Source organism: Microcebus murinus, chromosome 6 (genome assembly GCF_040939455.1).
Source record: "Microcebus murinus isolate Inina chromosome 6, M.murinus_Inina_mat1.0, whole genome shotgun sequence".
Taxonomy (NCBI): domain Eukaryota; kingdom Metazoa; phylum Chordata; class Mammalia; order Primates; family Cheirogaleidae; genus Microcebus; species Microcebus murinus.
The window spans coordinates 77545359-77551949 of record NC_134109.1 but is presented as its reverse complement, the minus strand read 5'-3'; the positions used below and the strand labels follow the sequence as shown (position 1 = coordinate 77551949).

General features: G+C 38.6%; 1 long non-coding RNA gene across 2 annotated transcripts; it reads right to left on the bottom strand.

Annotated features, from left to right (window-relative positions):
* Positions 1 to 941: 941 nt before the first annotated feature.
* LOC105872585 (uncharacterized) lies at positions 942 to 3872 on the bottom strand. Of its 2 annotated transcripts, XR_001154640.2 has the most exons (4): positions 3766 to 3872; positions 3568 to 3644; positions 2650 to 2714; positions 942 to 1838 (listed from the first exon to the last, which is right to left on the bottom strand). It is a non-coding gene; the product is annotated as an uncharacterized LOC105872585 (long non-coding RNA). The 2 variants fall into 2 exon arrangements; XR_012919644.1 differs by lacking the exon at positions 3766 to 3872 and having other exon boundaries at positions 3568 to 3755.
* Between the last annotated feature and the right edge of the window lie 2719 nt (positions 3873 to 6591).

Here is a 6591-nt window from a genome sequence, read left to right as displayed (position 1 = left end):
CACCAGGATTTCTTGCTTTTCTCTAAACCTAGGGAGGTATAAGCATCAGAACTTCAGTACCTGAATTTCACATGTAAGTGAAAGTGAGCCCCTGAGCTATGCCTCTGGACATTTTCTGTCTAGATAAAGGGTTGCTAGGTTGAACTACTGTGTTTCTGGACACAGACCCTACAGAGTAATCTTTCCTTCTTCCCCAGTGCTCTATTAATGTACTTTTGTTCCTTTTCCTTCTTGTCCAATTCCCCCAAATCTCAATTATTTCCCCCTCCTTTGTGGAAAGTTTACAGAGACTGTGTTCTTTTGGAATGCAGGGGTCATACTACAGACCCTAACGGGTCTCCCATCTTGTGTCACTTCTCTAGCCATGTGTCCCCACACTGTTCCCTCCACTCTACAGTATTTCCTGATCCTCTGGTCTCCAGAGTCCCTGGTCTAACCCTGACATCTGGTAAACCATGTTGGAAAAGCTTTTTCTGGAATTTCTATACATCCTACACATTCCAGATAATAAATGAAAAGTATTTGGGAAAAAAATGAGGGAAGAACAATCCTCAAAACTTTACTTTAGATTGATTTATTGGCTGACCTCTCTGTACCTTTCTAACAAAATTGCTATTAAAAACAGACCCATCTATTTCAATTCACCATATGTGACCCCATTAAACTCATGGCCTGCCTTCCATTGTATGGAACTCTATGGAGATTTGCAGGCCTATTTCCAGCATTTAACTTCTATGGTAAAAACCAATGACTTCAGTGATAACTGAACAGGAGGGAAAATACTTTTAAAAAATTCCATTTCAGAGATCACTATAAAATCTATTATTATTATTATAAAATGTTTGAAAACACTTACAAATGCAAAGTATTTCTCAGTCTCTCTACCTATCTCATTTTTGGGGGAGGTAGTGTCCATGCAGAAAGAACAAAGGTTGTGATCAGCTTATGTATTTATTTATTTTGTCTTTGACATTAGTCATCACTTTTTGTGGACAGTCATTACTTCCTGCACTAAATACTAAATGAATTAAACATTTATAGAAATCTTAGGACTGGAGAGTTATTCCTATTGTCTTAAATCTATGTTTCCTGAACTATTAAAATAAGTACATAAAAATTCACAAGGCAGCTTTATTAACTAGGAAAAGTTTGAGAAAAAACACAATAATGTTTAAAGAAAAAAATATCTGATTTGTAATAATAGCTATTCAATCTTGTCAGAAAGCCTTCCTTTGTAGAAGGTCTATAGTGCAGAAAACTATAAAGTGGCATCTCCAAAATTGTGCAGAGTCACACTGTTTTTTACTCCTGCATGATTTAAAAATATGTGATAAAGTAAGAGAATTGGAAAAAAACTCTCTTCCCATACCCTGTCTGGCTAATTCAGACCAACTGGGAAAAATCACATGATGGACAACACATCAAAAATTCAGGCTAAAAAACTGCCAAATCTATGAATAGCAGATATGGGAACCAGCCCAAGGCTTGTGTGTAGAAGGGTGACAGATAAAAATAGTGCCCTAAATTTTTCAAAGGTGATTTGAAACCTCCCAAGTATAGATGACCTTGCTACTGAAAATAAGATGACAAGGGCAAAGTTGAAATTGTGACCCCTTTCAGGGGTCTATAGACTTGAACTAATGTTCAAGAAAGAAGGGCTGCTTTTTCCCTTCATCAGCAAGCTGCACACAGGCACAGAGCATTTCTTTTTCTTTGACAAATTCTTAATATATTTATCCTTCTCCTTTGCTCCTTTCAAAAAAGAAAGGCAGCAGCTCAGGATCCCGAGTTTTCAAAGCATCCCATTTTAGGTTCCCTCCTGTTGATGGAAGCAATGTCTAGAAGACAAGAAGTAGGCTCAGTGTTAGAATAATATAGTGAAAAAAATTCTCACATCATAAACCAATTCTTTTTTGCTGGGCATTCTTCACTGTGCCTCTGCCTCCACACTGTGCCTGAGACCAGTGAAGATGTGGCTTGCAGCTGCTTAAATAGAAAAGTTTTCAAAACTTGCTGTTCTCCATATCAACTAGGTACAAAGATAAAGTCTACACCACTTTTTATTATTTTATGTTTTGAGAAGGGAAGAAAGAGTGCACTGCAGGAGGAAGTGCTGCTGTTTGTCAATGTCCATTTCTAAAGTTCCTTGCATCTCTTCCATGCCCTGCTGTTGATTAAAATATCTTTACATGTCTCCAAGGCTCTCTAAGCTGGATGGGGAGAGTTTGGTGACAGTGTGGAACACCATTAGTGAGATTTCTTTTGGTGACAGACAGATGTAAATGTATCCATCTAATTCTCTCCTCTCAGGTCTCTGTCTGCAGATGGATGTTAATAATTAGCAGTTGCATCTCCTCCCTCTTTATCAAATTGGATTCTCCATAAATTCATCATTTCTTTTTTATTTTCTCAAAGTAGCAGCAGCCCTGACAGCCTCCCTTTGTTCTTGTGTTTATAAATAATTTATAACACAGAAATATCTCTCCTTAGTCTTAAAACATAAACTAATGGAATAACACAACATATTGGCCCAAACTATAATACTTTCTACTTGGGGAGGAAGCAAGCCTTGGGGTGGGGAAGTGTATAGCTTCATTCTTAACAAAGGGAAACTGAAGATGGCATGGAAAAAAAATCACATTTACCCACCTAAATGTAGTCTTTTGGTTTTAATTCCGATCTTTTCTTCCAGATTCTAGTAGGGTAAGGGAGTTCTAGACAGTACAAGCAAATTCTTTTGTGATTTCTTTTCTAAATAGTATACCTTGCTTGAATTCCCAAATACACAGTGCATTTCATTAAGCTATACAGAAAGGAGACTATTATTCAATTAAAACATCCACAGATGCTAAAAACATACCATGGTACATTTATTCAACAACTGTATGCTCATAACCCATGCACAATCTTTAAATACCAAATTACAGGGATTTGGTCCAAATTAGCAATAAAATACAATGTGTTTGCCCTCTACTGGGTAGTAATGACTGTAGTTTTCCTTGCATACCCAGTGGCCTTGTAGGCAGCTTCATAATGGTTTTATTTAGTCACTATCACAGTGTTATAAACAAATATGGCTAAGATTTGTGCTAATTAAGGTAAGTAGAACAATGTTGAATCAGTTTTTCTAAGCTAAGATCTTCCGTGGAGGTGGTTTTAAAATCTTTCTTATATTGCTCTAGGCTTGCACATCACATCATAGGAGATAGCTTATAAGTCATCATTTGATATCCTGGAAATATATTCAGGTTGTAGATAAATAATCCGCCTAACAATGCTAATGCAGAATGTCTGGCATGTAATTTAGATAGGAATCTGAACACCTCCTTACATCAGCTGTTAAGATTTTGCACTGAAGCAGAAATAACGTCTTATCTTCCATCTGGAAATGGGACATAGAATGGTGACACAAGTTATTTACAGAGTTACTGCAAAACAAGAGCAGTAACAGAGTAACTACAAAGCAACTCCCTGGATTACTGCTGCAATATAATGCCAGATAAATAATCACGCCAGGGTAAATAAATTGGGAGATGCCTTATTTTATAGAGCATAAATGTAACTCACATTGCTGTTGGGGTGGAGCTTTCCTTCGCATGTTGATTTCTGAAGCATCTTTCCAAGTCCTAGTTGACCCTGCAGAGCTATAAAGTGTGCATAGCACATTTAGCACCATTTCTACCTCTCAGGAAGTTGGGGGAGGAAGTCACATCCACTGCCAGGGATGAAGCCTCCTCTCCTTGCAGTCCAGAAAGACAAACATACCTTTAGATTTAAACTCACTGAACGAAGAGACTGGGTTAGACTGGAGAGGAATTTGGCTGGTATTCCAGGTCAGGTCCTCTCTCACGGTCCCAATTGTCTTGCTCTTGGCAAATGATTTATTTTTCTCTTAAAAATGGTGTGGGATTAATATCCTGACTTGGGGCTTTGGAATGTTTTCTCCCCAGAAACAGCAGCCAGCATTATTGGTTGGAATGATTCAGGCATGAAGCATTAGGGTGTTTCTTTCAGGCATGAAGCATTAGGGTGTTTCTTTCTCTCTCTCTCTCTCTCTCTCTCTCTCTTTTTTTTTTTGTCTTGCTACTGGGGGACAAAATAATTACTGACTTGTACCACAGGCTAACAATTAAGAAGAAATGAAATCCTTTCTTTGGCTTAAAAACATTTCTACATAAGCACTCCTGCCCCTCCTTGCTGCCCCACCCACAGATCTTTCTCGGCTCTGCCCTTATCTCTGGGGTCTTTCTGGGGCAGGGATATCGCAGCAGATCTCAGAGAAAAGTATTTTTTATTCAAAGCACAGACTGGGAAGTGGCCTAGTGTCTACTTTTGTTGTTGTTGTTCCTTTGGAAATTGACATACGTAACTTGACAGAATGTGCAGGTGGGGGTGGCCGTGGGTAGAGGTGAGGAAGCAGGATGAGAACACTGCCCGATTGGCACAAGACTTCACATGAGGAAATCACGGTGTTGGCTTCAGAAGAGGACAGTTTGCTGCCCTTGAGAGTTCTGAGGGGAGGAAAAAGAAAATCCTGCAGAACTTAGTTAACAGATAATATTCAGTTTAATCATGGTCTGGTGGGATAAGAGCATCTTATAAAATTCTGGAATTTTCCTTACTGCCTACTGTGTCATAACACATAAGGCAGAGAATTTGTCTCTCCATTCAGGTCCTTGCCATCTTGCTAACTCTGTGCTTAGTTAAATGGCTGAAGATATTTTGGTTTGCAAGGCAATTCTTGTTCCCAGCTGCAATAAACTGCTATTATTAATTACCTCCTTTGGCCTAACATTATGCCTTTATAACACACAAATTGTCAGGTTTTCTGCGATTTTTGGAAGGCTGTGCCATACACAAAGGCATTAAGCTTAAAACAATAGGGGCTGCTTATTTGATAGTAGAAGATGTCAGGTGGAGACAAGCACACTTGGCTAGAACTGACTTGAAGCTCGTCACAAGGAAATAAGGGTGAGGTGATCACAGCACAGCATTAACGGCGCGTGAGAGACACACAATTCTACATGGCGGCTTCCATCATGCATTTCCCATGGAAGAAGGGGGGAAATGGGCTCTGAGTAAATGATGGGTGAATACAGAATCAATTGTGGTATATGACAAGACACTTTCTCTCTTTGTTTAATATATAAATCAGGAGCACTTATGAATTGATATTAATTAAAATAATGTATTTGCTTTCTTTCAACAGTAATGTCAGCCTTGTTAAAAAACGGAACGCTAAATCTTCATTAGACTTTCAATATTAAAAATCTTGCATGAAATATGAATTAACATTTAACTTGTTGCTAGTTAGATTAAAGGGGAGAGAATGCAGTAGGCGTTTAGCACTGTGGACAAAAGCCGAAGCAGCTTTCCCAAGCCTGGGAATGTATCGGCGTCCAGAGACTGCCTGGATCAGGGAGTCACCATCATTACCTTCTAACAGGGGTGACTGCATCCCACGTGGAATTATGGAATGCTATCGCCTCCATAGAATCAAGTTCATATCAAAAGGTGAAATGCATGGTGAATAAGCAAATCAACAAAATGCCCGAACATGCAAATTTAGCTTACGGAGGTCCTTAGAGCTTTCTGACAATATATATTTTGGGATAAGAACAAAACATTCTTTGTTTTAGAAGAAAGCCCATACACATTTCACTGTTCCACAGTCTTTTCCACATTTTTCTTTGGAAAAATTACGAAAACCCAAAGTGTTCTTGTTACTTAGCTTTGTTAAATTTTTAGAAGTCAGTGACTACTTGCAGGGGGACCAGTGGGTAAAATGCTTTTGTTCATTTTCTCCAGACAGATGGATATTTGATGTCTTCTGATCTCGTTGCACTGGTGGCCTGAAATTAGAACAGATATAATTGGAATGACCAGGCTGAGACCTCATATTGCATCCAAAAATACATTATGAAACTCCAATGAGCTTATTGGCAATGTGTTGTCTTAGGTGAAAGCTACTCATAAATGCACTTGCTTATAAAGTACACCATTGATCTTATAATTACATTCCACCTGGATTTATGCGTTTGGAAAATGTGATTGAATTTTAGACCTCTTTCCTGGGGTGGTATGTACATGCATAGCAAGACCACAAGGTGGTGGTATGGTGTCATCATATTTCTTTTAAGAACAACAAGAAAAGGGGGTTTGTTTAATGAGCTTGCACTCACAAGCCTGCTCATCTAGTGAACTGTGACTTTTCAAATACCAACCTATTAATGTCAAAGGCAATACTGAAGGGAACAGTTCTGTTTGATTTAAAAAATACAGACAATGTGAAGTCCACTATGGCCTAGTATCTATCACCTATGGGGCTCCATTCATGCCTAATGCTTTATTCAAGCTAAGACCTAGTTTTTATATATCAGATTAATACATATCTACAGCTTTGCACCTTTCTAGTTTGATTTTTTTATCATCAGGGCTCACCAGGGCCATTTTCATTCCCTTACTAGAGCATCTGCAAGCAGGTGGATTAGAGATAACTCTCATTGTGCTTTGTTTTTCTCCCGACACTGTCATTAATCATTCCTTAAGCCACACTTCAACTTCTAGTAATCAGGACTGGCTGCTCCTGAG